Raw genomic sequence first — 24,948 nt, forward strand, 5'->3', positions numbered from 1 at the left:
TGCATGCTGTGATAAGTTTGCAGCCTCCCCGAGGGAAAGCCAGCTGTTGCTGGCACACGGGACGTGATGTCGTCCTTGTACTTCCTCTGCAAAAGTGACTGCACTGCCGCTGGCCAGCACTGTTGTTGGAGGCCCCCTGTCTCCCCCGGAGAGGGAGCAGCGCCCTCTGCTGCCTAGAAAGATGAAAAAGCTTACAGCACCTGGTATTCCCAGGCGGTCTCCCATCCAAGTACTAACCAGGCCCGACCCTGCTTAGCTTCCGAGATCGGACGAGATCGGGCGTGTTCAGAGTGGTATGGCCGTAAGCAATTGAGGCGGCGGCAGGGAGGCCTTTTATACACGGCTTAGCCTGTGCCTACTGCAGGGCCCTTTGAAAACCGGCCACCAAATGGGCCTATTTCTCTGCCCTCTATTATCATTGACGCCCTCAGCCGTTGTGCTCACCGGGAGCAAGGCCGCAGTCTTTTCTCTCCCCTACATTTGCGCTGTTCAGCGACGGCAGGGACACAAATGCATGCTGTGATAAGTTTGCAGCCTCCCCGAGGGAAAGCCAGCTGTTGCTGGCACACGGGACGTGATGTCGTCCTTGTACTTCCTCTGCAAAAGTGACTGCACTGCCGCTGGCCAGCACTGTTGTTGGAGGCCCCCTGTCTCCCCCGGAGAGGGAGCAGCGCCCTCTGCTGCCTAGAAAGATGAAAAAGCTTACAGCACCTGGTATTCCCAGGCGGTCTCCCATCCAAGTACTAACCAGGCCCGACCCTGCTTAGCTTCCGAGATCGGACGAGATCGGGCGTGTTCAGAGTGGTATGGCCGTAAGCAATTGAGGCGGCGGCAGGGAGGCCTTTTATACACGGCTTAGCCTGTGCCTACTGCAGGGCCCTTTGAAAACCGGCCACCAAATGGGCCTATTTCTCTGCCCTCTATTATCATTGACGCCCTCAGCCGTTGTGCTCACCGGGAGCAAGGCCGCAGTCTTTTCTCTCCCCTACATTTGCGCTGTTCAGCGACGGCAGGGACACAAATGCATGCTGTGATAAGTTTGCAGCCTCCCCGAGGGAAAGCCAGCTGTTGCTGGCACACGGGACGTGATGTCGTCCTTGTACTTCCTCTGCAAAAGTGACTGCACTGCCGCTGGCCAGCACTGTTGTTGGAGGCCCCCTGTCTCCCCCGGAGAGGGAGCAGCGCCCTCTGCTGCCTAGAAAGATGAAAAAGCTTACAGCACCTGGTATTCCCAGGCGGTCTCCCATCCAAGTACTAACCAGGCCCGACCCTGCTTAGCTTCCGAGATCGGACGAGATCGGGCGTGTTCAGAGTGGTATGGCCGTAAGCAATTGAGGCGGCGGCAGGGAGGCCTTTTATACACGGCTTAGCCTGTGCCTACTGCAGGGCCCTTTGAAAACCGGCCACCAAATGGGCCTATTTCTCTGCCCTCTATTATCATTGACGCCCTCAGCCGTTGTGCTCACCGGGAGCAAGGCCGCAGTCTTTTCTCTCCCCTACATTTGCGCTGTTCAGCGACGGCAGGGACACAAATGCATGCTGTGATAAGTTTGCAGCCTCCCCGAGGGAAAGCCAGCTGTTGCTGGCACACGGGACGTGATGTCGTCCTTGTACTTCCTCTGCAAAAGTGACTGCACTGCCGCTGGCCAGCACTGTTGTTGGAGGCCCCCTGTCTCCCCCGGAGAGGGAGCAGCGCCCTCTGCTGCCTAGAAAGATGAAAAAGCTTACAGCACCTGGTATTCCCAGGCGGTCTCCCATCCAAGTACTAACCAGGCCCGACCCTGCTTAGCTTCCGAGATCGGACGAGATCGGGCGTGTTCAGAGTGGTATGGCCGTAAGCAATTGAGGCGGCGGCAGGGAGGCCTTTTATACACGGCTTAGCCTGTGCCTACTGCAGGGCCCTTTGAAAACCGGCCACCAAATGGGCCTATTTCTCTGCCCTCTATTATCATTGACGCCCTCAGCCGTTGTGCTCACCGGGAGCAAGGCCGCAGTCTTTTCTCTCCCCTACATTTGCGCTGTTCAGCGACGGCAGGGACACAAATGCATGCTGTGATAAGTTTGCAGCCTCCCCGAGGGAAAGCCAGCTGTTGCTGGCACACGGGACGTGATGTCGTCCTTGTACTTCCTCTGCAAAAGTGACTGCACTGCCGCTGGCCAGCACTGTTGTTGGAGGCCCCCTGTCTCCCCCGGAGAGGGAGCAGCGCCCTCTGCTGCCTAGAAAGATGAAAAAGCTTACAGCACCTGGTATTCCCAGGCGGTCTCCCATCCAAGTACTAACCAGGCCCGACCCTGCTTAGCTTCCGAGATCGGACGAGATCGGGCGTGTTCAGAGTGGTATGGCCGTAAGCAATTGAGGCGGCGGCAGGGAGGCCTTTTATACACGGCTTAGCCTGTGCCTACTGCAGGGCCCTTTGAAAACCGGCCACCAAATGGGCCTATTTCTCTGCCCTCTATTATCATTGACGCCCTCAGCCGTTGTGCTCACCGGGAGCAAGGCCGCAGTCTTTTCTCTCCCCTACATTTGCGCTGTTCAGCGACGGCAGGGACACAAATGCATGCTGTGATAAGTTTGCAGCCTCCCCGAGGGAAAGCCAGCTGTTGCTGGCACACGGGACGTGATGTCGTCCTTGTACTTCCTCTGCAAAAGTGACTGCACTGCCGCTGGCCAGCACTGTTGTTGGAGGCCCCCTGTCTCCCCCGGAGAGGGAGCAGCGCCCTCTGCTGCCTAGAAAGATGAAAAAGCTTACAGCACCTGGTATTCCCAGGCGGTCTCCCATCCAAGTACTAACCAGGCCCGACCCTGCTTAGCTTCCGAGATCGGACGAGATCGGGCGTGTTCAGAGTGGTATGGCCGTAAGCAATTGAGGCGGCGGCAGGGAGGCCTTTTATACACGGCTTAGCCTGTGCCTACTGCAGGGCCCTTTGAAAACCGGCCACCAAATGGGCCTATTTCTCTGCCCTCTATTATCATTGACGCCCTCAGCCGTTGTGCTCACCGGGAGCAAGGCCGCAGTCTTTTCTCTCCCCTACATTTGCGCTGTTCAGCGACGGCAGGGACACAAATGCATGCTGTGATAAGTTTGCAGCCTCCCCGAGGGAAAGCCAGCTGTTGCTGGCACACGGGACGTGATGTCGTCCTTGTACTTCCTCTGCAAAAGTGACTGCACTGCCGCTGGCCAGCACTGTTGTTGGAGGCCCCCTGTCTCCCCCGGAGAGGGAGCAGCGCCCTCTGCTGCCTAGAAAGATGAAAAAGCTTACAGCACCTGGTATTCCCAGGCGGTCTCCCATCCAAGTACTAACCAGGCCCGACCCTGCTTAGCTTCCGAGATCGGACGAGATCGGGCGTGTTCAGAGTGGTATGGCCGTAAGCAATTGAGGCGGCGGCAGGGAGGCCTTTTATACACGGCTTAGCCTGTGCCTACTGCAGGGCCCTTTGAAAACCGGCCACCAAATGGGCCTATTTCTCTGCCCTCTATTATCATTGACGCCCTCAGCCGTTGTGCTCACCGGGAGCAAGGCCGCAGTCTTTTCTCTCCCCTACATTTGCGCTGTTCAGCGACGGCAGGGACACAAATGCATGCTGTGATAAGTTTGCAGCCTCCCCGAGGGAAAGCCAGCTGTTGCTGGCACACGGGACGTGATGTCGTCCTTGTACTTCCTCTGCAAAAGTGACTGCACTGCCGCTGGCCAGCACTGTTGTTGGAGGCCCCCTGTCTCCCCCGGAGAGGGAGCAGCGCCCTCTGCTGCCTAGAAAGATGAAAAAGCTTACAGCACCTGGTATTCCCAGGCGGTCTCCCATCCAAGTACTAACCAGGCCCGACCCTGCTTAGCTTCCGAGATCGGACGAGATCGGGCGTGTTCAGAGTGGTATGGCCGTAAGCAATTGAGGCGGCGGCAGGGAGGCCTTTTATACACGGCTTAGCCTGTGCCTACTGCAGGGCCCTTTGAAAACCGGCCACCAAATGGGCCTATTTCTCTGCCCTCTATTATCATTGACGCCCTCAGCCGTTGTGCTCACCGGGAGCAAGGCCGCAGTCTTTTCTCTCCCCTACATTTGCGCTGTTCAGCGACGGCAGGGACACAAATGCATGCTGTGATAAGTTTGCAGCCTCCCCGAGGGAAAGCCAGCTGTTGCTGGCACACGGGACGTGATGTCGTCCTTGTACTTCCTCTGCAAAAGTGACTGCACTGCCGCTGGCCAGCACTGTTGTTGGAGGCCCCCTGTCTCCCCCGGAGAGGGAGCAGCGCCCTCTGCTGCCTAGAAAGATGAAAAAGCTTACAGCACCTGGTATTCCCAGGCGGTCTCCCATCCAAGTACTAACCAGGCCCGACCCTGCTTAGCTTCCGAGATCGGACGAGATCGGGCGTGTTCAGAGTGGTATGGCCGTAAGCAATTGAGGCGGCGGCAGGGAGGCCTTTTATACACGGCTTAGCCTGTGCCTACTGCAGGGCCCTTTGAAAACCGGCCACCAAATGGGCCTATTTCTCTGCCCTCTATTATCATTGACGCCCTCAGCCGTTGTGCTCACCGGGAGCAAGGCCGCAGTCTTTTCTCTCCCCTACATTTGCGCTGTTCAGCGACGGCAGGGACACAAATGCATGCTGTGATAAGTTTGCAGCCTCCCCGAGGGAAAGCCAGCTGTTGCTGGCACACGGGACGTGATGTCGTCCTTGTACTTCCTCTGCAAAAGTGACTGCACTGCCGCTGGCCAGCACTGTTGTTGGAGGCCCCCTGTCTCCCCCGGAGAGGGAGCAGCGCCCTCTGCTGCCTAGAAAGATGAAAAAGCTTACAGCACCTGGTATTCCCAGGCGGTCTCCCATCCAAGTACTAACCAGGCCCGACCCTGCTTAGCTTCCGAGATCGGACGAGATCGGGCGTGTTCAGAGTGGTATGGCCGTAAGCAATTGAGGCGGCGGCAGGGAGGCCTTTTATACACGGCTTAGCCTGTGCCTACTGCAGGGCCCTTTGAAAACCGGCCACCAAATGGGCCTATTTCTCTGCCCTCTATTATCATTGACGCCCTCAGCCGTTGTGCTCACCGGGAGCAAGGCCGCAGTCTTTTCTCTCCCCTACATTTGCGCTGTTCAGCGACGGCAGGGACACAAATGCATGCTGTGATAAGTTTGCAGCCTCCCCGAGGGAAAGCCAGCTGTTGCTGGCACACGGGACGTGATGTCGTCCTTGTACTTCCTCTGCAAAAGTGACTGCACTGCCGCTGGCCAGCACTGTTGTTGGAGGCCCCCTGTCTCCCCCGGAGAGGGAGCAGCGCCCTCTGCTGCCTAGAAAGATGAAAAAGCTTACAGCACCTGGTATTCCCAGGCGGTCTCCCATCCAAGTACTAACCAGGCCCGACCCTGCTTAGCTTCCGAGATCGGACGAGATCGGGCGTGTTCAGAGTGGTATGGCCGTAAGCAATTGAGGCGGCGGCAGGGAGGCCTTTTATACACGGCTTAGCCTGTGCCTACTGCAGGGCCCTTTGAAAACCGGCCACCAAATGGGCCTATTTCTCTGCCCTCTATTATCATTGACGCCCTCAGCCGTTGTGCTCACCGGGAGCAAGGCCGCAGTCTTTTCTCTCCCCTACATTTGCGCTGTTCAGCGACGGCAGGGACACAAATGCATGCTGTGATAAGTTTGCAGCCTCCCCGAGGGAAAGCCAGCTGTTGCTGGCACACGGGACGTGATGTCGTCCTTGTACTTCCTCTGCAAAAGTGACTGCACTGCCGCTGGCCAGCACTGTTGTTGGAGGCCCCCTGTCTCCCCCGGAGAGGGAGCAGCGCCCTCTGCTGCCTAGAAAGATGAAAAAGCTTACAGCACCTGGTATTCCCAGGCGGTCTCCCATCCAAGTACTAACCAGGCCCGACCCTGCTTAGCTTCCGAGATCGGACGAGATCGGGCGTGTTCAGAGTGGTATGGCCGTAAGCAATTGAGGCGGCGGCAGGGAGGCCTTTTATACACGGCTTAGCCTGTGCCTACTGCAGGGCCCTTTGAAAACCGGCCACCAAATGGGCCTATTTCTCTGCCCTCTATTATCATTGACGCCCTCAGCCGTTGTGCTCACCGGGAGCAAGGCCGCAGTCTTTTCTCTCCCCTACATTTGCGCTGTTCAGCGACGGCAGGGACACAAATGCATGCTGTGATAAGTTTGCAGCCTCCCCGAGGGAAAGCCAGCTGTTGCTGGCACACGGGACGTGATGTCGTCCTTGTACTTCCTCTGCAAAAGTGACTGCACTGCCGCTGGCCAGCACTGTTGTTGGAGGCCCCCTGTCTCCCCCGGAGAGGGAGCAGCGCCCTCTGCTGCCTAGAAAGATGAAAAAGCTTACAGCACCTGGTATTCCCAGGCGGTCTCCCATCCAAGTACTAACCAGGCCCGACCCTGCTTAGCTTCCGAGATCGGACGAGATCGGGCGTGTTCAGAGTGGTATGGCCGTAAGCAATTGAGGCGGCGGCAGGGAGGCCTTTTATACACGGCTTAGCCTGTGCCTACTGCAGGGCCCTTTGAAAACCGGCCACCAAATGGGCCTATTTCTCTGCCCTCTATTATCATTGACGCCCTCAGCCGTTGTGCTCACCGGGAGCAAGGCCGCAGTCTTTTCTCTCCCCTACATTTGCGCTGTTCAGCGACGGCAGGGACACAAATGCATGCTGTGATAAGTTTGCAGCCTCCCCGAGGGAAAGCCAGCTGTTGCTGGCACACGGGACGTGATGTCGTCCTTGTACTTCCTCTGCAAAAGTGACTGCACTGCCGCTGGCCAGCACTGTTGTTGGAGGCCCCCTGTCTCCCCCGGAGAGGGAGCAGCGCCCTCTGCTGCCTAGAAAGATGAAAAAGCTTACAGCACCTGGTATTCCCAGGCGGTCTCCCATCCAAGTACTAACCAGGCCCGACCCTGCTTAGCTTCCGAGATCGGACGAGATCGGGCGTGTTCAGAGTGGTATGGCCGTAAGCAATTGAGGCAGCGGCAGGGAGGCCTTTTATACACGGCTTAGCCTGTGCCTACTGCAGGGCCCTTTGAAAACCGGCCACCAAATGGGCCTATTTCTCTGCCCTCTATTATCATTGACGCCCTCAGCCGTTGTGCTCACCGGGAGCAAGGCCGCAGTCTTTTCTCTCCCCTACATTTGCGCTGTTCAGCGACGGCAGGGACACAAATGCATGCTGTGATAAGTTTGCAGCCTCCCCGAGGGAAAGCCAGCTGTTGCTGGCACACGGGACGTGATGTCGTCCTTGTACTTCCTCTGCAAAAGTGACTGCACTGCCGCTGGCCAGCACTGTTGTTGGAGGCCCCCTGTCTCCCCCGGAGAGGGAGCAGCGCCCTCTGCTGCCTAGAAAGATGAAAAAGCTTACAGCACCTGGTATTCCCAGGCGGTCTCCCATCCAAGTACTAACCAGGCCCGACCCTGCTTAGCTTCCGAGATCGGACGAGATCGGGCGTGTTCAGAGTGGTATGGCCGTAAGCAATTGAGGCGGCGGCAGGGAGGCCTTTTATACACGGCTTAGCCTGTGCCTACTGCAGGGCCCTTTGAAAACCGGCCACCAAATGGGCCTATTTCTCTGCCCTCTATTATCATTGACGCCCTCAGCCGTTGTGCTCACCGGGAGCAAGGCCGCAGTCTTTTCTCTCCCCTACATTTGCGCTGTTCAGCGACGGCAGGGACACAAATGCATGCTGTGATAAGTTTGCAGCCTCCCCGAGGGAAAGCCAGCTGTTGCTGGCACACGGGACGTGATGTCGTCCTTGTACTTCCTCTGCAAAAGTGACTGCACTGCCGCTGGCCAGCACTGTTGTTGGAGGCCCCCTGTCTCCCCCGGAGAGGGAGCAGCGCCCTCTGCTGCCTAGAAAGATGAAAAAGCTTACAGCACCTGGTATTCCCAGGCGGTCTCCCATCCAAGTACTAACCAGGCCCGACCCTGCTTAGCTTCCGAGATCGGACGAGATCGGGCGTGTTCAGAGTGGTATGGCCGTAAGCAATTGAGGCGGCGGCAGGGAGGCCTTTTATACACGGCTTAGCCTGTGCCTACTGCAGGGCCCTTTGAAAACCGGCCACCAAATGGGCCTATTTCTCTGCCCTCTATTATCATTGACGCCCTCAGCCGTTGTGCTCACCGGGAGCAAGGCCGCAGTCTTTTCTCTCCCCTACATTTGCGCTGTTCAGCGACGGCAGGGACACAAATGCATGCTGTGATAAGTTTGCAGCCTCCCCGAGGGAAAGCCAGCTGTTGCTGGCACACGGGACGTGATGTCGTCCTTGTACTTCCTCTGCAAAAGTGACTGCACTGCCGCTGGCCAGCACTGTTGTTGGAGGCCCCCTGTCTCCCCCGGAGAGGGAGCAGCGCCCTCTGCTGCCTAGAAAGATGAAAAAGCTTACAGCACCTGGTATTCCCAGGCGGTCTCCCATCCAAGTACTAACCAGGCCCGACCCTGCTTAGCTTCCGAGATCGGACGAGATCGGGCGTGTTCAGAGTGGTATGGCCGTAAGCAATTGAGGCGGCGGCAGGGAGGCCTTTTATACACGGCTTAGCCTGTGCCTACTGCAGGGCCCTTTGAAAACCGGCCACCAAATGGGCCTATTTCTCTGCCCTCTATTATCATTGACGCCCTCAGCCGTTGTGCTCACCGGGAGCAAGGCCGCAGTCTTTTCTCTCCCCTACATTTGCGCTGTTCAGCGACGGCAGGGACACAAATGCATGCTGTGATAAGTTTGCAGCCTCCCCGAGGGAAAGCCAGCTGTTGCTGGCACACGGGACGTGATGTCGTCCTTGTACTTCCTCTGCAAAAGTGACTGCACTGCCGCTGGCCAGCACTGTTGTTGGAGGCCCCCTGTCTCCCCCGGAGAGGGAGCAGCGCCCTCTGCTGCCTAGAAAGATGAAAAAGCTTACAGCACCTGGTATTCCCAGGCGGTCTCCCATCCAAGTACTAACCAGGCCCGACCCTGCTTAGCTTCCGAGATCGGACGAGATCGGGCGTGTTCAGAGTGGTATGGCCGTAAGCAATTGAGGCGGCGGCAGGGAGGCCTTTTATACACGGCTTAGCCTGTGCCTACTGCAGGGCCCTTTGAAAACCGGCCACCAAATGGGCCTATTTCTCTGCCCTCTATTATCATTGACGCCCTCAGCCGTTGTGCTCACCGGGAGCAAGGCCGCAGTCTTTTCTCTCCCCTACATTTGCGCTGTTCAGCGACGGCAGGGACACAAATGCATGCTGTGATAAGTTTGCAGCCTCCCCGAGGGAAAGCCAGCTGTTGCTGGCACACGGGACGTGATGTCGTCCTTGTACTTCCTCTGCAAAAGTGACTGCACTGCCGCTGGCCAGCACTGTTGTTGGAGGCCCCCTGTCTCCCCCGGAGAGGGAGCAGCGCCCTCTGCTGCCTAGAAAGATGAAAAAGCTTACAGCACCTGGTATTCCCAGGCGGTCTCCCATCCAAGTACTAACCAGGCCCGACCCTGCTTAGCTTCCGAGATCGGACGAGATCGGGCGTGTTCAGAGTGGTATGGCCGTAAGCAATTGAGGCGGCGGCAGGGAGGCCTTTTATACACGGCTTAGCCTGTGCCTACTGCAGGGCCCTTTGAAAACCGGCCACCAAATGGGCCTATTTCTCTGCCCTCTATTATCATTGACGCCCTCAGCCGTTGTGCTCACCGGGAGCAAGGCCGCAGTCTTTTCTCTCCCCTACATTTGCGCTGTTCAGCGACGGCAGGGACACAAATGCATGCTGTGATAAGTTTGCAGCCTCCCCGAGGGAAAGCCAGCTGTTGCTGGCACACGGGACGTGATGTCGTCCTTGTACTTCCTCTGCAAAAGTGACTGCACTGCCGCTGGCCAGCACTGTTGTTGGAGGCCCCCTGTCTCCCCCGGAGAGGGAGCAGCGCCCTCTGCTGCCTAGAAAGATGAAAAAGCTTACAGCACCTGGTATTCCCAGGCGGTCTCCCATCCAAGTACTAACCAGGCCCGACCCTGCTTAGCTTCCGAGATCGGACGAGATCGGGCGTGTTCAGAGTGGTATGGCCGTAAGCAATTGAGGCGGCGGCAGGGAGGCCTTTTATACACGGCTTAGCCTGTGCCTACTGCAGGGCCCTTTGAAAACCGGCCACCAAATGGGCCTATTTCTCTGCCCTCTATTATCATTGACGCCCTCAGCCGTTGTGCTCACCGGGAGCAAGGCCGCAGTCTTTTCTCTCCCCTACATTTGCGCTGTTCAGCGACGGCAGGGACACAAATGCATGCTGTGATAAGTTTGCAGCCTCCCCGAGGGAAAGCCAGCTGTTGCTGGCACACGGGACGTGATGTCGTCCTTGTACTTCCTCTGCAAAAGTGACTGCACTGCCGCTGGCCAGCACTGTTGTTGGAGGCCCCCTGTCTCCCCCGGAGAGGGAGCAGCGCCCTCTGCTGCCTAGAAAGATGAAAAAGCTTACAGCACCTGGTATTCCCAGGCGGTCTCCCATCCAAGTACTAACCAGGCCCGACCCTGCTTAGCTTCCGAGATCGGACGAGATCGGGCGTGTTCAGAGTGGTATGGCCGTAAGCAATTGAGGCGGCGGCAGGGAGGCCTTTTATACACGGCTTAGCCTGTGCCTACTGCAGGGCCCTTTGAAAACCGGCCACCAAATGGGCCTATTTCTCTGCCCTCTATTATCATTGACGCCCTCAGCCGTTGTGCTCACCGGGAGCAAGGCCGCAGTCTTTTCTCTCCCCTACATTTGCGCTGTTCAGCGACGGCAGGGACACAAATGCATGCTGTGATAAGTTTGCAGCCTCCCCGAGGGAAAGCCAGCTGTTGCTGGCACACGGGACGTGATGTCGTCCTTGTACTTCCTCTGCAAAAGTGACTGCACTGCCGCTGGCCAGCACTGTTGTTGGAGGCCCCCTGTCTCCCCCGGAGAGGGAGCAGCGCCCTCTGCTGCCTAGAAAGATGAAAAAGCTTACAGCACCTGGTATTCCCAGGCGGTCTCCCATCCAAGTACTAACCAGGCCCGACCCTGCTTAGCTTCCGAGATCGGACGAGATCGGGCGTGTTCAGAGTGGTATGGCCGTAAGCAATTGAGGCGGCGGCAGGGAGGCCTTTTATACACGGCTTAGCCTGTGCCTACTGCAGGGCCCTTTGAAAACCGGCCACCAAATGGGCCTATTTCTCTGCCCTCTATTATCATTGACGCCCTCAGCCGTTGTGCTCACCGGGAGCAAGGCCGCAGTCTTTTCTCTCCCCTACATTTGCGCTGTTCAGCGACGGCAGGGACACAAATGCATGCTGTGATAAGTTTGCAGCCTCCCCGAGGGAAAGCCAGCTGTTGCTGGCACACGGGACGTGATGTCGTCCTTGTACTTCCTCTGCAAAAGTGACTGCACTGCCGCTGGCCAGCACTGTTGTTGGAGGCCCCCTGTCTCCCCCGGAGAGGGAGCAGCGCCCTCTGCTGCCTAGAAAGATGAAAAAGCTTACAGCACCTGGTATTCCCAGGCGGTCTCCCATCCAAGTACTAACCAGGCCCGACCCTGCTTAGCTTCCGAGATCGGACGAGATCGGGCGTGTTCAGAGTGGTATGGCCGTAAGCAATTGAGGCGGCGGCAGGGAGGCCTTTTATACACGGCTTAGCCTGTGCCTACTGCAGGGCCCTTTGAAAACCGGCCACCAAATGGGCCTATTTCTCTGCCCTCTATTATCATTGACGCCCTCAGCCGTTGTGCTCACCGGGAGCAAGGCCGCAGTCTTTTCTCTCCCCTACATTTGCGCTGTTCAGCGACGGCAGGGACACAAATGCATGCTGTGATAAGTTTGCAGCCTCCCCGAGGGAAAGCCAGCTGTTGCTGGCACACGGGACGTGATGTCGTCCTTGTACTTCCTCTGCAAAAGTGACTGCACTGCCGCTGGCCAGCACTGTTGTTGGAGGCCCCCTGTCTCCCCCGGAGAGGGAGCAGCGCCCTCTGCTGCCTAGAAAGATGAAAAAGCTTACAGCACCTGGTATTCCCAGGCGGTCTCCCATCCAAGTACTAACCAGGCCCGACCCTGCTTAGCTTCCGAGATCGGACGAGATCGGGCGTGTTCAGAGTGGTATGGCCGTAAGCAATTGAGGCGGCGGCAGGGAGGCCTTTTATACACGGCTTAGCCTGTGCCTACTGCAGGGCCCTTTGAAAACCGGCCACCAAATGGGCCTATTTCTCTGCCCTCTATTATCATTGACGCCCTCAGCCGTTGTGCTCACCGGGAGCAAGGCCGCAGTCTTTTCTCTCCCCTACATTTGCGCTGTTCAGCGACGGCAGGGACACAAATGCATGCTGTGATAAGTTTGCAGCCTCCCCGAGGGAAAGCCAGCTGTTGCTGGCACACGGGACGTGATGTCGTCCTTGTACTTCCTCTGCAAAAGTGACTGCACTGCCGCTGGCCAGCACTGTTGTTGGAGGCCCCCTGTCTCCCCCGGAGAGGGAGCAGCGCCCTCTGCTGCCTAGAAAGATGAAAAAGCTTACAGCACCTGGTATTCCCAGGCGGTCTCCCATCCAAGTACTAACCAGGCCCGACCCTGCTTAGCTTCCGAGATCGGACGAGATCGGGCGTGTTCAGAGTGGTATGGCCGTAAGCAATTGAGGCGGCGGCAGGGAGGCCTTTTATACACGGCTTAGCCTGTGCCTACTGCAGGGCCCTTTGAAAACCGGCCACCAAATGGGCCTATTTCTCTGCCCTCTATTATCATTGACGCCCTCAGCCGTTGTGCTCACCGGGAGCAAGGCCGCAGTCTTTTCTCTCCCCTACATTTGCGCTGTTCAGCGACGGCAGGGACACAAATGCATGCTGTGATAAGTTTGCAGCCTCCCCGAGGGAAAGCCAGCTGTTGCTGGCACACGGGACGTGATGTCGTCCTTGTACTTCCTCTGCAAAAGTGACTGCACTGCCGCTGGCCAGCACTGTTGTTGGAGGCCCCCTGTCTCCCCCGGAGAGGGAGCAGCGCCCTCTGCTGCCTAGAAAGATGAAAAAGCTTACAGCACCTGGTATTCCCAGGCGGTCTCCCGTCCAAGTACTAACCAGGCCCGACCCTGCTTAGCTTCCGAGATCGGACGAGATCGGGCGTGTTCAGAGTGGTATGGCCGTAAGCAATTGAGGCGGCGGCAGGGAGGCCTTTTATACACGGCTTAGCCTGTGCCTACTGCAGGGCCCTTTGAAAACCGGCCACCAAATGGGCCTATTTCTCTGCCCTCTATTATCATTGACGCCCTCAGCCGTTGTGCTCACCGGGAGCAAGGCCGCAGTCTTTTCTCTCCCCTACATTTGCGCTGTTCAGCGACGGCAGGGACACAAATGCATGCTGTGATAAGTTTGCAGCCTCCCCGAGGGAAAGCCAGCTGTTGCTGGCACACGGGACGTGATGTCGTCCTTGTACTTCCTCTGCAAAAGTGACTGCACTGCCGCTGGCCAGCACTGTTGTTGGAGGCCCCCTGTCTCCCCCGGAGAGGGAGCAGCGCCCTCTGCTGCCTAGAAAGATGAAAAAGCTTACAGCACCTGGTATTCCCAGGCGGTCTCCCGTCCAAGTACTAACCAGGCCCGACCCTGCTTAGCTTCCGAGATCGGACGAGATCGGGCGTGTTCAGAGTGGTATGGCCGTAAGCAATTGAGGCGGCGGCAGGGAGGCCTTTTATACACGGCTTAGCCTGTGCCTACTGCAGGGCCCTTTGAAAACCGGCCACCAAATGGGCCTATTTCTCTGCCCTCTATTATCATTGACGCCCTCAGCCGTTGTGCTCACCGGGAGCAAGGCCGCAGTCTTTTCTCTCCCCTACATTTGCGCTGTTCAGCGACGGCAGGGACACAAATGCATGCTGTGATAAGTTTGCAGCCTCCCCGAGGGAAAGCCAGCTGTTGCTGGCACACGGGACGTGATGTCGTCCTTGTACTTCCTCTGCAAAAGTGACTGCACTGCCGCTGGCCAGCACTGTTGTTGGAGGCCCCCTGTCTCCCCCGGAGAGGGAGCAGCGCCCTCTGCTGCCTAGAAAGATGAAAAAGCTTACAGCACCTGGTATTCCCAGGCGGTCTCCCGTCCAAGTACTAACCAGGCCCGACCCTGCTTAGCTTCCGAGATCGGACGAGATCGGGCGTGTTCAGAGTGGTATGGCCGTAAGCAATTGAGGCGGCGGCAGGGAGGCCTTTTATACACGGCTTAGCCTGTGCCTACTGCAGGGCCCTTTGAAAACCGGCCACCAAATGGGCCTATTTCTCTGCCCTCTATTATCATTGACGCCCTCAGCCGTTGTGCTCACCGGGAGCAAGGCCGCAGTCTTTTCTCTCCCCTACATTTGCGCTGTTCAGCGACGGCAGGGACACAAATGCATGCTGTGATAAGTTTGCAGCCTCCCCGAGGGAAAGCCAGCTGTTGCTGGCACACGGCACGTGATGTCGTCCTTGTACTTCCTCTGCAAAAGTGACTGCACTGCCGCTGGCCAGCACTGTTGTTGGAGGCCCCCTGTCTCCCCCGGAGAGGGAGCAGCGCCCTCTGCTGCCTAGAAAGATGAAAAAGCTTACAGCACCTGGTATTCCCAGGCGGTCTCCCGTCCAAGTACTAACCAGGCCCGACCCTGCTTAGCTTCCGAGATCGGACGAGATCGGGCGTGTTCAGAGTGGTATGGCCGTAAGCAATTGAGGCGGCGGCAGGGAGGCCTTTTATACACGGCTTAGCCTGTGCCTACTGCAGGGCCCTTTGAAAACCGGCCACCAAATGGGCCTATTTCTCTGCCCTCTATTATCATTGACGCCCTCAGCCGTTGTGCTCACCGGGAGCAAGGCCGCAGTCTTTTCTCTCCCCTACATTTGCGCTGTTCAGCGACGGCAGGGACACAAATGCATGCTGTGATAAGTTTGCAGCCTCCCCGAGGGAAAGCCAGCTGTTGCTGGCACACGGGACGTGATGTCGTCCTTGTACTTCCTCTGCAAAAGTGACTGCACTGCCGCTGGCCAGCACTGTTGTTGGAGGCCCCCTGTCTCCCCCGGAGAGGGAGCAGCGCCCTCTGCTGCCTAGAAAGATGAAAAAGCTTACAGCACCTGGTATTCCCAGGCGGTCTCCCGTCCAAGTACTAACCAGGCCCGACCCTGCTTAGCTTCCGAGATCGGACGAGATCGGGCGTGTTCAGAGTGGTATGGCCGTAAGCAATTGAGGCGGCGGCAGGGAGGCCTTTTATACACGGCTTAGCCTGTGCCTACTGCAGGGCCCTTTGAAAACCGGCCACCAAATGGGCCTATTTCTCTGCCCTCTATTATCATTGACGCCCTCAGCCGTTGTGCTCACCGGGAGCAAGGCCGCAGTCTTTTCTCTCCCCTACATTTGCGCTGTTCAGCGACGGCAGGGACACAAATGCATGCTGTGATAAGTTTGCAGCCTCCCCGAGGGAAAGCCAGCTGTTGCTGGCACACGGGACGTGATGTCGTCCTTGTACTTCCTCTGCAAAAGTGACTGCACTGCCGCTGGCCAGCACTGTTGTTGGAGGCCCCCTGTCTCCCCCGGAGAGGGAGCAGCGCCCTCTGCTGCCTAGAAAGATGAAAAAGCTTACAGCACCTGGTATTCCCAGGCGGTCTCCCGTCCAAGTACTAACCAGGCCCGACCCTGCTTAGCTTCCGAGATCGGACGAGATCGGGCGTGTTCAGAGTGGTATGGCCGTAAGCAATTGAGGCGGCGGCAGGGAGGCCTTTTATACACGGCTTAGCCTGTGCCTACTGCAGGGCCCTTTGAAAACCGGCCACCAAATGGGCCTATTTCTCTGCCCTCTATTATCATTGACGCCCTCAGCCGTTGTGCTCACCGGGAGCAAGGCCGCAGTCTTTTCTCTCCCCTACATTTGCGCTGTTCAGCGACGGCAGGGACACAAATGCATGCTGTGATAAGTTTGCAGCCTCCCCGAGGGAAAGCCAGCTGTTGCTGGCACACGGGACGTGATGTCGTCCTTGTACTTCCTCTGCAAAAGTGACTGCACTGCCGCTGGCCAGCACTGTTGTTGGAGGCCCCCTGTCTCCCCCGGAGAGGGAGCAGCGCCCTCTGCTGCCTAGAAAGATGAAAAAGCTTACAGCACCTGGTATTCCCAGGCGGTCTCCCATCCAAGTACTAACCAGGCCCGACCCTGCTTAGCTTCCGAGATCGGACGAGATCGGGCGTGTTCAGAGTGGTATGGCCGTAAGCAATTGAGGCGGCGGCAGGGAGGCCTTTTATACACGGCTTAGCCTGTGCCTACTGCAGGGCCCTTTGAAAACCGGCCACCAAATGGGCCTATTTCTCTGCCCTCTATTATCATTGACGCCCTCAGCCGTTGTGCTCACCGGGAGCAAGGCCGCAGTCTTTTCTCTCCCCTACATTTGCGCTGTTCAGCGACGGCAGGGACACAAATGCATGCTGTGATAAGTTTGCAGCCTCCCCGAGGGAAAGCCAGCTGTTGCTGGCACACGGGACGTGATGTCGTCCTTGTACTTCCTCTGCAAAAGTGACTGCACTGCCGCTGGCCAGCACTGTTGTTGGAGGCCCCCTGTCTCCCCCGGAGAGGGAGCAGCGCCCTCTGCTGCCTAGAAAGATGAAAAAGCTTACAGCACCTGGTATTCCCAGGCGGTCTCCCATCCAAGTACTAACCAGGCCCGACCCTGCTTAGCTTCCGAGATCGGACGAGATCGGGCGTGTTCAGAGTGGTATGGCCGTAAGCAATTGAGGCGGCGGCAGGGAGGCCTTTTATACACGGCTTAGCCTGTGCCTACTGCAGGGCCCTTTGAAAACCGGCCACCAAATGGGCCTATTTCTCTGCCCTCTATTATCATTGACGCCCTCAGCCGTTGTGCTCACCGGGAGCAAGGCCGCAGTCTTTTCTCTCCCCTACATTTGCGCTGTTCAGCGACGGCAGGGACACAAATGCATGCTGTGATAAGTTTGCAGCCTCCCCGAGGGAAAGCCAGCTGTTGCTGGCACACGGGACGTGATGTCGTCCTTGTACTTCCTCTGCAAAAGTGACTGCACTGCCGCTGGCCAGCACTGTTGTTGGAGGCCCCCTGTCTCCCCCGGAGAGGGAGCAGCGCCCTCTGCTGCCTAGAAAGATGAAAAAGCTTACAGCACCTGGTATTCCCAGGCGGTCTCCCATCCAAGTACTAACCAGGCCCGACCCTGCTTAGCTTCCGAGATCGGACGAGATCGGGCGTGTTCAGAGTGGTATGGCCGTAAGCAATTGAGGCGGCGGCAGGGAGGCCTTTTATACACGGCTTAGCCTGTGCCTACTGCAGGGCCCTTTGAAAACCGGCCACCAAATGGGCCTATTTCTCTGCCCTCTATTATCATTGACGCCCTCAGCCGTTGTGCTCACCGGGAGCAAGGCCGCAGTCTTTTCTCTCCCCTACATTTGCGCTGTTCAGCGACGGCAGGGACACAAATGCATGCTGTGATAAGTTTGCAGCCTCCCCGAGGGAAAGCCAGCTGTTGCTGGCACACGGGACGTGATGTCGTCCTTGTACTTCCTCTGCAAAAGTGACTGCACTGCCGCTGGCCAGCACTGTTGTTGGAGGCCCCCTGTCTCCCCCGGAGAGGGAGCAGCGCCCTCTGCTGCCTAGAAAGATGAAAAAGCTTACAGCACCTGGTATTCCCAGGCGGTCTCCCATCCAAGTACTAACCAGGCCCGACCCTGCTTAGCTTCCGAGATCGGACGAGATCGGGCGTGTTCAGAGTGGTATGGCCGTAAGCAATTGAGGCGGCGGCAGGGAGGCCTTTTATACACGGCTTAGCCTGTGCCTACTGCAGGGCCCTTTGAAAACCGGCCACCAAATGGGCCTATTTCTCTGCCCTCTATTATCATTGACGCCCTCAGCCGTTGTGCTCACCGGGAGCAAGGCCGCAGTCTTTTCTCTCCCCTACATTTGCGCTGTTCAGCGACGGCAGGGACACAAATGCATGCTGTGATAAGTTTGCAGCCTCCCCGAGGGAAAGCCAGCTGTTGCTGGCACACGGGACGTGATGTCGTCCTTGTACTTCCTCTGCAAAAGTGACTGCACTGCCGCTGGCCAGCACTGTTGTTGGAGGCCCCCTGTCTCCCCCGGAGAGGGAGCAGCGCCCTCTGCTGCCTAGAAAGATGAAAAAGCTTACAGCACCTGGTATTCCCAGGCGGTCTCCCATCCAAGTACTAACCAGGCCCGACCCTGCTTAGCTTCCGAGATCGGACGAGATCGGGCGTGTTCAGAGTGGTATGGCCGTAAGCAATTGAGGCGGCGGCAGGGAGGCCTTTTATACACGGCTTAGCCTGTGCCTACTGCAGAGCCCTTTGAAAACCGGCCACCAAATGGGCCTATTTCTCTGCCCTCTATTATCATTGACGCCCTCAGCCGTTGTGCTCACCGGGAGCAAGGCCGCAGTCTTTTCTCTCCCCTACATTTGCGCTGTTCAGCGACGGCAGGGACACAAATGCATGCTGTGATAAGTTTGCAGCCTCCCCGAGGGAAAGCCAGCTGTTGCTGGCACACGGGACGTGATGTCGTCCTTGTACTTCCTCTGCAAAAGTGACTGCACTGCCGCTGGCCAGCACTGTTGTTGGAGGCCCCCTGTCTCCCCCGGAGAGGGAGCAGCGCCCTCTGCTGCCTAGAAAGATGAAAAAGCTTACAGCACCTGGTATTCCCAGGCGGTCTCCCATCCAAGTACTAACCAGGCCCGACCCTGCTTAGCTTCCGAGATCGGACGAGATCGGGCGTGTTCAGAGTGGTATGGCCGTAAGCAATTGAGGCGGCGGCAGGGAGGCCTTTTATACACGGCTTAGCCTGTGCCTACTGCAGGGCCCTTTGAAAACCGGCCACCAAATGGGCCTATTTCTCTGCCCTCTATTATCATTGACGCCCTCAGCCGTTGTGCTCACCGGGAGCAAGGCCGCAGTCTTTTCTCTCCCCTACATTTGCGCTGTTCAGCGACGGCAGGGACACAAATGCATGCTGTGATAAGTTTGCAGCCTCCCCGAGGGAAAGCCAGCTGTTGCTGGCACACGGGACGTGATGTCGTCCTTGTACTTCCTCTGCAAAAGTGACTGCACTGCCGCTGGCCAGCACTGTTGTTGGAGGCCCCCTGTCTCCCCCGGAGAGGGAGCAGCGCCCTCTGCTGCCTAGAAAGATGAAAAAGCTTACAGCACCTGGTATTCCCAGGCGGTCTCCCATCCAAGTACTAACCAGGCCCGACCCTGCTTAGCTTCCGAGATCGGACGAGATCGGGCGTGTTCAGAGTGGTATGGCCGTAAGCAATTGAGGCGGCGGCAGGGAGGCCTTTTATACACGGCTTAGCCTGTGCCTACTGCAGGGCCCTTTGAAAACCGGCCACCAAATGGGCCTATTTCTCTGCCCTCTATTATCATTGACGCCCTCAGCCGTTGTGCTCACCGGGAGCAAGGCCGCAGTCTTTTCTCTCCCCTACATTTGCGCTGTTCAGCGACGGCAGGGACACAAATGCATGCTGTGATAAGTTTGCAGCCTCCCCGAGGGAAAGCCAGCTGTTGCTGGCACACGGGACGTGATGTCGTCCTTGTACTTCCTCTGCAAAAGTGACTGCACTGCCGCTGGCCAGCACTGTTGTTGGAGGCCCCCTGTCTCCCCCGGAGAGGGAGCAGCGCCCTCTGCTGCCTAGAAAGATGAAAAAGCTTACAGCACCTGGTATTCCCAGGCGGTCTCCCGTCCAAGTACTAACCAGGCCCGACCCTGCTTAGCTTCCGAGATCGGACGAGATCGGGCGTGTTCAGAGTGGTATGGCCGTAAGCAATTGAGGCGGCGGCAGGGAGGCCTTTTATACACGGCTTAGCCTGTGCCTACTGCAGGGCCCTTTGAAAACCGGCCACCAAATGGGCCTATTTCTCTGCCCTCTATTATCATTGACGCCCTCAGCCGTTGTGCTCACCGGGAGCAAGGCCGCAGTCTTTTCTCTCCCCTACATTTGCGCTGTTCAGCGACGGCAGGGACACAAATGCATGCTGTGATAAGTTTGCAGCCTCCCCGAGGGAAAGCCAGCTGTTGCTGGCACACGGGACGTGATGTCGTCCTTGTACTTCCTCTGCAAAAGTGACTGCACTGCCGCTGGCCAGCACTGTTGTTGGAGGCCCCCTGTCTCCCCCGGAGAGGGAGCAGCGCCCTCTGCTGCCTAGAAAGATGAAAAAGCTTACAGCACCTGGTATTCCCAGGCGGTCTCCCATCCAAGTACTAACCAGGCCCGACCCTGCTTAGCTTTCGAGATCGGACGAGATCGGGCGTGTTCAGAGTGGTATGGCCGTAAGCAATTGAGGCGGCGGCAGGGAGGCCTTTTATACACGGCTTAGCCTGTGCCTACTGCAGGGCCCTTTGAAAACCGGCCACCAAATGGGCCTATTTCTCTGCCCTCTATTATCATTGACGCCCTCAGCCGTCGTGCTCACCGGGAGCAAGGCCGCAGTCTTTTCTCTCCCCTACATTTGCGCTGTTCAGCGACGGCAGGGACACAAATGCATGCTGTGATAAGTTTGCAGCCTCCCCGAGGGAAAGCCAGCTGTTGCTGGCACACGGGACGTGATGTCGTCCTTGTACTTCCTCTGCAAAAGTGACTGCACTGCCGCTGGCCAGCACTGTTGTTGGAGGCCCCCTGTCTCCCCCGGAGAGGGAGCAGCGCCCTCTGCTGCCTAGAAAGATGAAAAAGCTTACAGCACCTGGTATTCCCAGGCGGTCTCCCATCCAAGTACTAACCAGGCCCGACCCTGCTTAGCTTCCGAGATCGGACGAGATCGGGCGTGTTCAGAGTGGTATGGCCGTAAGCAATTGAGGCGGCGGCAGGGAGGCCTTTTATACACGGCTTAGCCTGTGCCTACTGCAGGGCCCTTTGAAAACCGGCCACCAAATGGGCCTATTTCTCTGCCCTCTATTATCATTGACGCCCTCAGCCGTTGTGCTCACCGGGAGCAAGGCCGCAGTCTTTTCTCTCCCCTACATTTGCGCTGTTCAGCGACGGCAGGGACACAAATGCATGCTGTGATAAGTTTGCAGCCTCCCCGAGGGAAAGCCAGCTGTTGCTGGCACACGGGACGTGATGTCGTCCTTGTACTTCCTCTGCAAAAGTGACTGCACTGCCGCTGGCCAGCACTGTTGTTGGAGGCCCCCTGTCTCCCCCGGAGAGGGAGCAGCGCCCTCTGCTGCCTAGAAAGATGAAAAAGCTTACAGCACCTGGTATTCCCAGGCGGTCTCCCATCCAAGTACTAACCAGGCCCGACCCTGCTTAGCTTCCGAGATCGGACGAGATCGGGCGTGTTCAGAGTGGTATGGCCGTAAGCAATTGAGGCGGCGGCAGGGAGGCCTTTTATACACGGCTTAGCCTGTGCCTACTGCAGGGCCCTTTGAAAACCGGCCACCAAATGGGCCTATTTCTCTGCCCTCTATTATCATTGACGCCCTCAGCCGTTGTGCTCACCGGGAGCAAGGCCGCAGTCTTTTCTCTCCCCTACATTTGCGCTGTTCAGCGACGGCAGGGACACAAATGCATGCTGTGATAAGTTTGCAGCCTCCCCGAGGGAAAGCCAGCTGTTGCTGGCACACGGGACGTGATGTCGTCCTTGTACTTCCTCTGCAAAAGTGACTGCACTGCCGCTGGCCAGCACTGTTGTTGGAGGCCCCCTGTCTCCCCCGGAGAGGGAGCAGCGCCCTCTGCTGCCTAGAAAGATGAAAAAGCTTACAGCACCTGGTATTCCCAGGCGGTCTCCCATCCAAGTACTAACCAGGCCCGACCCTGCTTAGCTTCCGAGATCGGACGAGATCGGGCGTGTTCAGAGTGGTATGGCCGTAAGCAATTGAGGCGGCGGCAGGGAGGCCTTTTATACACGGCTTAGCCTGTGCCTACTGCAGGGCCCTTTGAAAACCGGCCACCAAATGGGCCTATTTCTCTGCCCTCTATTATCATTGACGCCCTCAGCCGTTGTGCTCACCGGGAGCAAGGCCGCAGTCTTTTCTCTCCCCTACATTTGCGCTGTTCAGCGACGGCAGGGACACAAATGCATGCTGTGATAAGTTTGCAGCCTCCCCGAGGGAAAGCCAGCTGTTGCTGGCACACGGGACGTGATGTCGTCCTTGTACTTCCTCTGCAAAAGTGACTGCACTGCCGCTGGCCAGCACTGTTGTTGGAGGCCCCCTGTCTCCCCCGGAGAGGGAGCAGCGCCCTCTGCTGCCTAGAAAGATGAAAAAGCTTACAGCACCTGGTATTCCCAGGCGGTCTCCCATCCAAGTACTAACCAGGCCCGACCCTGCTTAGCTTCCGAGATCGGACGAGATCGGGCGTGTTCAGAGTGGTATGGCCGTAAGCAATTGAGGCGGCGGCAGGGAGGCCTTTTATACACGGCTTAGCCTGTGCCTACTGCAGGGCCCTTTGAAAACCGGCCACCAAATGGGCCTATTTCTCTGCCCTCTATTATCATTGACGCCCTCAGCCGTTGTGCTCACCGGGAGCAAGGCCGCAGTCTTTTCTCTCCCCTACATTTGCGCTGTTCAGCGACGGCAGGGACACAAATGCATGCTGTGATAAGTTTGCAGCCTCCCCGAGGGAAAGCCAGCTGTTGCTGGCACACGGGACGTGATGTCGTCCTTGTACTTCCTCTGCAAAAGTGACTGCACTGCCGCTGGCCAGCACTGTTGTTGGAGGCCCCCTGTCTCCCCCGGAGAGGGAGCAGCGCCCTCTGCTGCCTAGAAAGATGAAAAAGCTTACAGCACCTGGTATTCCCAGGCGGTCTCCCATCCAAGTACTAACCAGGCCCGACCCTGCTTAGCTTCCGAGATCGGACGAGATCGGGCGTGTTCAGAGTGGTATGGCCGTAAGCAATTGAGGCGGCGGCAGGGAGGCCTTTTATACACGGCTTAGCCTGTGCCTACTGCAGGGCCCTTTGAAAACCGGCCACCAAATGGGCCTATTTCTCTGCCCTCTATTATCATTGACGCCCTCAGCCGTTGTGCTCACCGGGAGCAAGGCCGCAGTCTTTTCTCTCCCCTACATTTGCGCTGTTCAGCGACGGCAGGGACACAAATGCATGCTGTGATAAGTTTGCAGCCTCCCCGAGGGAAAGCCAGCTGTTGCTGGCACACGGGACGTGATGTCGTCCTTGTACTTCCTCTGCAAAAGTGACTGCACTGCCGCTGGCCAGCACTGTTGTTGGAGGCCCCCTGTCTCCCCCGGAGAGGGAGCAGCGCCCTCTGCTGCCTAGAAAGATGAAAAAGCTTACAGCACCTGGTATTCCCAGGCGGTCTCCCATCCAAGTACTAACCAGGCCCGACCCTGCTTAGCTTCCGAGATCGGACGAGATCGGGCGTGTTCAGAGTGGTATGGCCGTAAGCAATTGAGGCGGCGGCAGGGAGGCCTTTTATACACGGCTTAGCCTGTGCCTACTGCAGGGCCCTTTGAAAACCGGCCACCAAATGGGCCTATTTCTCTGCCCTCTGTTATCATTGACGCCCTCAGCCGTTGTGCTCACCGGGAGCAAGGCCGCAGTCTTTTCTCTCCCCTACATTTGCGCTGTTCAGCGACGGCAGGGACACAAATGCATGCTGTGATAAGTTTGCAGCCTCCCCGAGGGAAAGCCAGCTGTTGCTGGCACACGGGACGTGATGTCGTCCTTGTACTTCCTCTGCAAAAGTGACTGCACTGCCGCTGGCCAGCACTGTTGTTGGAGGCCCCCTGTCTCCCCCGGAGAGGGAGCAGCGCCCTCTGCTGCCTAGAAAGATGAAAAAGCTTACAGCACCTGGTATTCCCAGGCGGTCTCCCATCCAAGTACTAACCAGGCCCGACCCTGCTTAGCTTCCGAGATCGGACGAGATCGGGCGTGTTCAGAGTGGTATGGCCGTAAGCAATTGAGGCGGCGGCAGGGAGGCCTTTTATACACGGCTTAGCCTGTGCCTACTGCAGGGCCCTTTGAAAACCGGCCACCAAATGGGCCTATTTCTCTGCCCTCTGTTATCATTGACGCCCTCAGCCGTTGTGCTCACCGGGAGCAAGGCCGCAGTCTTTTCTCTCCCCTACATTTGCGCTGTTCAGCGACGGCAGGGACACAAATGCATGCTGTGATAAGTTTGCAGCCTCCCCGAGGGAAAGCCAGCTGTTGCTGGCACACGGGACGTGATGTCGTCCTTGTACTTCCTCTGCAAAAGTGACTGCACTGCCGCTGGCCAGCACTGTTGTTGGAGGCCCCCTGTCTCCCCCGGAGAGGGAGCAGCGCCCTCTGCTGCCTAGAAAGATGAAAAAGCTTACAGCACCTGGTATTCCCAGGCGGTCTCCCATCCAAGTACTAACCAGGCCCGACCCTGCTTAGCTTCCGAGATCGGACGAGATCGGGCGTGTTCAGAGTGGTATGGCCGTAAGCAATTGAGGCGGCGGCAGGGAGGCCTTTTATACACGGCTTAGCCTGTGCCTACTGCAGGGCCCTTTGAAAACCGGCCACCAAATGGGCCTATTTCTCTGCCCTCTGTTATCATTGACGCCCTCAGCCGTTGTGCTCACCGGGAGCAAGGCCGCAGTCTTTTCTCTCCCCTACATTTGCGCTGTTCAGCGACGGCAGGGACACAAATGCATGCTGTGATAAGTTTGCAGCCTCCCCGAGGGAAAGCCAGCTGTTGCTGGCACACGGGACGTGATGTCGTCCTTGTACTTCCTCTGCAAAAGTGACTGCACTGCCGCTGGCCAGCACTGTTGTTGGAGGCCCCCTGTCTCCCCCGGAGAGGGAGCAGCGCCCTCTGCTGCCTAGAAAGATGAAAAAGCTTACAGCACCTGATATTCCCAGGCGGTCTCCCATCCAAGTACTAACCAGGCCCGACCCTGCTTAGCTTCCGAGATCGGACGAGATCGGGCGTGTTCAGAGTGGTATGGCCGTAAGCAATTGAGGCGGCGGCAGGGAGGCCTTTTATACACGGCTTAGCCTGTGCCTACTGCAGGGCCCTTTGAAAACCGGCCACCAAATGGGCCTATTTCTCTGCCCTCTATTATCATT

General features: G+C 57.6%; 49 non-coding genes across 49 annotated transcripts; all 49 read right to left on the reverse strand.

Moving 5' to 3' along the window:
* Window positions 1-188: 188 nt before the first annotated feature.
* Window positions 189-307, reverse strand: LOC144540077 (5S ribosomal RNA). The gene has a single exon (XR_013505300.1). It is a non-coding gene; the product is annotated as a 5S ribosomal RNA (ribosomal RNA).
* Window positions 308-699: 392 nt separating this feature from the next.
* On the reverse strand, window positions 700-818 carry LOC144540078 (5S ribosomal RNA). The gene has a single exon (XR_013505301.1). It is a non-coding gene; the product is annotated as a 5S ribosomal RNA (ribosomal RNA).
* A 392-nt stretch (window positions 819-1,210) lies between these two features.
* LOC144540079 (5S ribosomal RNA) lies at window positions 1,211-1,329 on the reverse strand. Its single transcript, XR_013505302.1, has one exon. It is a non-coding gene; the product is annotated as a 5S ribosomal RNA (ribosomal RNA).
* Window positions 1,330-1,721: 392 nt separating this feature from the next.
* Window positions 1,722-1,840, reverse strand: LOC144540080 (5S ribosomal RNA). The gene has a single exon (XR_013505303.1). It is a non-coding gene; the product is annotated as a 5S ribosomal RNA (ribosomal RNA).
* A 392-nt stretch (window positions 1,841-2,232) lies between these two features.
* Window positions 2,233-2,351, reverse strand: LOC144540081 (5S ribosomal RNA). The gene has a single exon (XR_013505304.1). It is a non-coding gene; the product is annotated as a 5S ribosomal RNA (ribosomal RNA).
* A 392-nt stretch (window positions 2,352-2,743) lies between these two features.
* On the reverse strand, window positions 2,744-2,862 carry LOC144540083 (5S ribosomal RNA). Its single transcript, XR_013505306.1, has one exon. It is a non-coding gene; the product is annotated as a 5S ribosomal RNA (ribosomal RNA).
* Window positions 2,863-3,254: 392 nt separating this feature from the next.
* LOC144540084 (5S ribosomal RNA) lies at window positions 3,255-3,373 on the reverse strand. The gene has a single exon (XR_013505307.1). It is a non-coding gene; the product is annotated as a 5S ribosomal RNA (ribosomal RNA).
* Window positions 3,374-3,765: 392 nt separating this feature from the next.
* LOC144540085 (5S ribosomal RNA) lies at window positions 3,766-3,884 on the reverse strand. The gene has a single exon (XR_013505308.1). It is a non-coding gene; the product is annotated as a 5S ribosomal RNA (ribosomal RNA).
* Window positions 3,885-4,276: 392 nt separating this feature from the next.
* Window positions 4,277-4,395, reverse strand: LOC144540086 (5S ribosomal RNA). The gene has a single exon (XR_013505309.1). It is a non-coding gene; the product is annotated as a 5S ribosomal RNA (ribosomal RNA).
* Window positions 4,396-4,787: 392 nt separating this feature from the next.
* On the reverse strand, window positions 4,788-4,906 carry LOC144540087 (5S ribosomal RNA). The gene has a single exon (XR_013505310.1). It is a non-coding gene; the product is annotated as a 5S ribosomal RNA (ribosomal RNA).
* Window positions 4,907-5,298: 392 nt separating this feature from the next.
* On the reverse strand, window positions 5,299-5,417 carry LOC144540088 (5S ribosomal RNA). The gene has a single exon (XR_013505311.1). It is a non-coding gene; the product is annotated as a 5S ribosomal RNA (ribosomal RNA).
* A 392-nt stretch (window positions 5,418-5,809) lies between these two features.
* Window positions 5,810-5,928, reverse strand: LOC144540089 (5S ribosomal RNA). Its single transcript, XR_013505312.1, has one exon. It is a non-coding gene; the product is annotated as a 5S ribosomal RNA (ribosomal RNA).
* Window positions 5,929-6,320: 392 nt separating this feature from the next.
* On the reverse strand, window positions 6,321-6,439 carry LOC144540090 (5S ribosomal RNA). Its single transcript, XR_013505313.1, has one exon. It is a non-coding gene; the product is annotated as a 5S ribosomal RNA (ribosomal RNA).
* A 392-nt stretch (window positions 6,440-6,831) lies between these two features.
* On the reverse strand, window positions 6,832-6,950 carry LOC144540091 (5S ribosomal RNA). Its single transcript, XR_013505314.1, has one exon. It is a non-coding gene; the product is annotated as a 5S ribosomal RNA (ribosomal RNA).
* Window positions 6,951-7,342: 392 nt separating this feature from the next.
* Window positions 7,343-7,461, reverse strand: LOC144540092 (5S ribosomal RNA). The gene has a single exon (XR_013505315.1). It is a non-coding gene; the product is annotated as a 5S ribosomal RNA (ribosomal RNA).
* Window positions 7,462-7,853: 392 nt separating this feature from the next.
* On the reverse strand, window positions 7,854-7,972 carry LOC144540094 (5S ribosomal RNA). Its single transcript, XR_013505317.1, has one exon. It is a non-coding gene; the product is annotated as a 5S ribosomal RNA (ribosomal RNA).
* A 392-nt stretch (window positions 7,973-8,364) lies between these two features.
* LOC144540095 (5S ribosomal RNA) lies at window positions 8,365-8,483 on the reverse strand. The gene has a single exon (XR_013505318.1). It is a non-coding gene; the product is annotated as a 5S ribosomal RNA (ribosomal RNA).
* A 392-nt stretch (window positions 8,484-8,875) lies between these two features.
* LOC144540096 (5S ribosomal RNA) lies at window positions 8,876-8,994 on the reverse strand. The gene has a single exon (XR_013505319.1). It is a non-coding gene; the product is annotated as a 5S ribosomal RNA (ribosomal RNA).
* Window positions 8,995-9,386: 392 nt separating this feature from the next.
* LOC144540097 (5S ribosomal RNA) lies at window positions 9,387-9,505 on the reverse strand. Its single transcript, XR_013505320.1, has one exon. It is a non-coding gene; the product is annotated as a 5S ribosomal RNA (ribosomal RNA).
* Window positions 9,506-9,897: 392 nt separating this feature from the next.
* On the reverse strand, window positions 9,898-10,016 carry LOC144540098 (5S ribosomal RNA). The gene has a single exon (XR_013505321.1). It is a non-coding gene; the product is annotated as a 5S ribosomal RNA (ribosomal RNA).
* A 392-nt stretch (window positions 10,017-10,408) lies between these two features.
* LOC144540099 (5S ribosomal RNA) lies at window positions 10,409-10,527 on the reverse strand. The gene has a single exon (XR_013505322.1). It is a non-coding gene; the product is annotated as a 5S ribosomal RNA (ribosomal RNA).
* Window positions 10,528-10,919: 392 nt separating this feature from the next.
* Window positions 10,920-11,038, reverse strand: LOC144540100 (5S ribosomal RNA). The gene has a single exon (XR_013505323.1). It is a non-coding gene; the product is annotated as a 5S ribosomal RNA (ribosomal RNA).
* Window positions 11,039-11,430: 392 nt separating this feature from the next.
* LOC144540101 (5S ribosomal RNA) lies at window positions 11,431-11,549 on the reverse strand. Its single transcript, XR_013505324.1, has one exon. It is a non-coding gene; the product is annotated as a 5S ribosomal RNA (ribosomal RNA).
* A 392-nt stretch (window positions 11,550-11,941) lies between these two features.
* On the reverse strand, window positions 11,942-12,060 carry LOC144540103 (5S ribosomal RNA). The gene has a single exon (XR_013505325.1). It is a non-coding gene; the product is annotated as a 5S ribosomal RNA (ribosomal RNA).
* A 392-nt stretch (window positions 12,061-12,452) lies between these two features.
* On the reverse strand, window positions 12,453-12,571 carry LOC144540104 (5S ribosomal RNA). Its single transcript, XR_013505326.1, has one exon. It is a non-coding gene; the product is annotated as a 5S ribosomal RNA (ribosomal RNA).
* Window positions 12,572-12,963: 392 nt separating this feature from the next.
* Window positions 12,964-13,082, reverse strand: LOC144541000 (5S ribosomal RNA). The gene has a single exon (XR_013506215.1). It is a non-coding gene; the product is annotated as a 5S ribosomal RNA (ribosomal RNA).
* A 392-nt stretch (window positions 13,083-13,474) lies between these two features.
* Window positions 13,475-13,593, reverse strand: LOC144541002 (5S ribosomal RNA). The gene has a single exon (XR_013506217.1). It is a non-coding gene; the product is annotated as a 5S ribosomal RNA (ribosomal RNA).
* Window positions 13,594-13,985: 392 nt separating this feature from the next.
* LOC144541003 (5S ribosomal RNA) lies at window positions 13,986-14,104 on the reverse strand. The gene has a single exon (XR_013506218.1). It is a non-coding gene; the product is annotated as a 5S ribosomal RNA (ribosomal RNA).
* A 392-nt stretch (window positions 14,105-14,496) lies between these two features.
* LOC144541004 (5S ribosomal RNA) lies at window positions 14,497-14,615 on the reverse strand. Its single transcript, XR_013506219.1, has one exon. It is a non-coding gene; the product is annotated as a 5S ribosomal RNA (ribosomal RNA).
* Window positions 14,616-15,007: 392 nt separating this feature from the next.
* Window positions 15,008-15,126, reverse strand: LOC144541005 (5S ribosomal RNA). Its single transcript, XR_013506220.1, has one exon. It is a non-coding gene; the product is annotated as a 5S ribosomal RNA (ribosomal RNA).
* Window positions 15,127-15,518: 392 nt separating this feature from the next.
* LOC144541006 (5S ribosomal RNA) lies at window positions 15,519-15,637 on the reverse strand. Its single transcript, XR_013506221.1, has one exon. It is a non-coding gene; the product is annotated as a 5S ribosomal RNA (ribosomal RNA).
* Window positions 15,638-16,029: 392 nt separating this feature from the next.
* Window positions 16,030-16,148, reverse strand: LOC144540106 (5S ribosomal RNA). Its single transcript, XR_013505328.1, has one exon. It is a non-coding gene; the product is annotated as a 5S ribosomal RNA (ribosomal RNA).
* A 392-nt stretch (window positions 16,149-16,540) lies between these two features.
* Window positions 16,541-16,659, reverse strand: LOC144540107 (5S ribosomal RNA). The gene has a single exon (XR_013505329.1). It is a non-coding gene; the product is annotated as a 5S ribosomal RNA (ribosomal RNA).
* Window positions 16,660-17,051: 392 nt separating this feature from the next.
* On the reverse strand, window positions 17,052-17,170 carry LOC144540108 (5S ribosomal RNA). The gene has a single exon (XR_013505330.1). It is a non-coding gene; the product is annotated as a 5S ribosomal RNA (ribosomal RNA).
* Window positions 17,171-17,562: 392 nt separating this feature from the next.
* On the reverse strand, window positions 17,563-17,681 carry LOC144540109 (5S ribosomal RNA). Its single transcript, XR_013505331.1, has one exon. It is a non-coding gene; the product is annotated as a 5S ribosomal RNA (ribosomal RNA).
* A 392-nt stretch (window positions 17,682-18,073) lies between these two features.
* On the reverse strand, window positions 18,074-18,192 carry LOC144540110 (5S ribosomal RNA). Its single transcript, XR_013505332.1, has one exon. It is a non-coding gene; the product is annotated as a 5S ribosomal RNA (ribosomal RNA).
* A 392-nt stretch (window positions 18,193-18,584) lies between these two features.
* On the reverse strand, window positions 18,585-18,703 carry LOC144540112 (5S ribosomal RNA). The gene has a single exon (XR_013505334.1). It is a non-coding gene; the product is annotated as a 5S ribosomal RNA (ribosomal RNA).
* Window positions 18,704-19,095: 392 nt separating this feature from the next.
* LOC144540113 (5S ribosomal RNA) lies at window positions 19,096-19,214 on the reverse strand. The gene has a single exon (XR_013505335.1). It is a non-coding gene; the product is annotated as a 5S ribosomal RNA (ribosomal RNA).
* Window positions 19,215-19,606: 392 nt separating this feature from the next.
* Window positions 19,607-19,725, reverse strand: LOC144541008 (5S ribosomal RNA). The gene has a single exon (XR_013506223.1). It is a non-coding gene; the product is annotated as a 5S ribosomal RNA (ribosomal RNA).
* A 392-nt stretch (window positions 19,726-20,117) lies between these two features.
* Window positions 20,118-20,236, reverse strand: LOC144540988 (5S ribosomal RNA). Its single transcript, XR_013506203.1, has one exon. It is a non-coding gene; the product is annotated as a 5S ribosomal RNA (ribosomal RNA).
* Window positions 20,237-20,628: 392 nt separating this feature from the next.
* Window positions 20,629-20,747, reverse strand: LOC144540114 (5S ribosomal RNA). Its single transcript, XR_013505336.1, has one exon. It is a non-coding gene; the product is annotated as a 5S ribosomal RNA (ribosomal RNA).
* Window positions 20,748-21,139: 392 nt separating this feature from the next.
* Window positions 21,140-21,258, reverse strand: LOC144540115 (5S ribosomal RNA). The gene has a single exon (XR_013505337.1). It is a non-coding gene; the product is annotated as a 5S ribosomal RNA (ribosomal RNA).
* A 392-nt stretch (window positions 21,259-21,650) lies between these two features.
* Window positions 21,651-21,769, reverse strand: LOC144540116 (5S ribosomal RNA). The gene has a single exon (XR_013505338.1). It is a non-coding gene; the product is annotated as a 5S ribosomal RNA (ribosomal RNA).
* A 392-nt stretch (window positions 21,770-22,161) lies between these two features.
* On the reverse strand, window positions 22,162-22,280 carry LOC144540118 (5S ribosomal RNA). The gene has a single exon (XR_013505340.1). It is a non-coding gene; the product is annotated as a 5S ribosomal RNA (ribosomal RNA).
* A 392-nt stretch (window positions 22,281-22,672) lies between these two features.
* On the reverse strand, window positions 22,673-22,791 carry LOC144540119 (5S ribosomal RNA). Its single transcript, XR_013505341.1, has one exon. It is a non-coding gene; the product is annotated as a 5S ribosomal RNA (ribosomal RNA).
* Window positions 22,792-23,183: 392 nt separating this feature from the next.
* On the reverse strand, window positions 23,184-23,302 carry LOC144540120 (5S ribosomal RNA). Its single transcript, XR_013505342.1, has one exon. It is a non-coding gene; the product is annotated as a 5S ribosomal RNA (ribosomal RNA).
* Window positions 23,303-23,694: 392 nt separating this feature from the next.
* On the reverse strand, window positions 23,695-23,813 carry LOC144540121 (5S ribosomal RNA). Its single transcript, XR_013505343.1, has one exon. It is a non-coding gene; the product is annotated as a 5S ribosomal RNA (ribosomal RNA).
* Window positions 23,814-24,205: 392 nt separating this feature from the next.
* On the reverse strand, window positions 24,206-24,324 carry LOC144540122 (5S ribosomal RNA). Its single transcript, XR_013505344.1, has one exon. It is a non-coding gene; the product is annotated as a 5S ribosomal RNA (ribosomal RNA).
* Window positions 24,325-24,716: 392 nt separating this feature from the next.
* On the reverse strand, window positions 24,717-24,835 carry LOC144540883 (5S ribosomal RNA). The gene has a single exon (XR_013506101.1). It is a non-coding gene; the product is annotated as a 5S ribosomal RNA (ribosomal RNA).
* Window positions 24,836-24,948: the final 113 nt, after the last annotated feature.

This window comes from Centroberyx gerrardi, chromosome 10 (assembly GCF_048128805.1).
Source record: "Centroberyx gerrardi isolate f3 chromosome 10, fCenGer3.hap1.cur.20231027, whole genome shotgun sequence".
In the NCBI taxonomy this organism is placed as follows: domain Eukaryota; kingdom Metazoa; phylum Chordata; class Actinopteri; order Beryciformes; family Berycidae; genus Centroberyx; species Centroberyx gerrardi.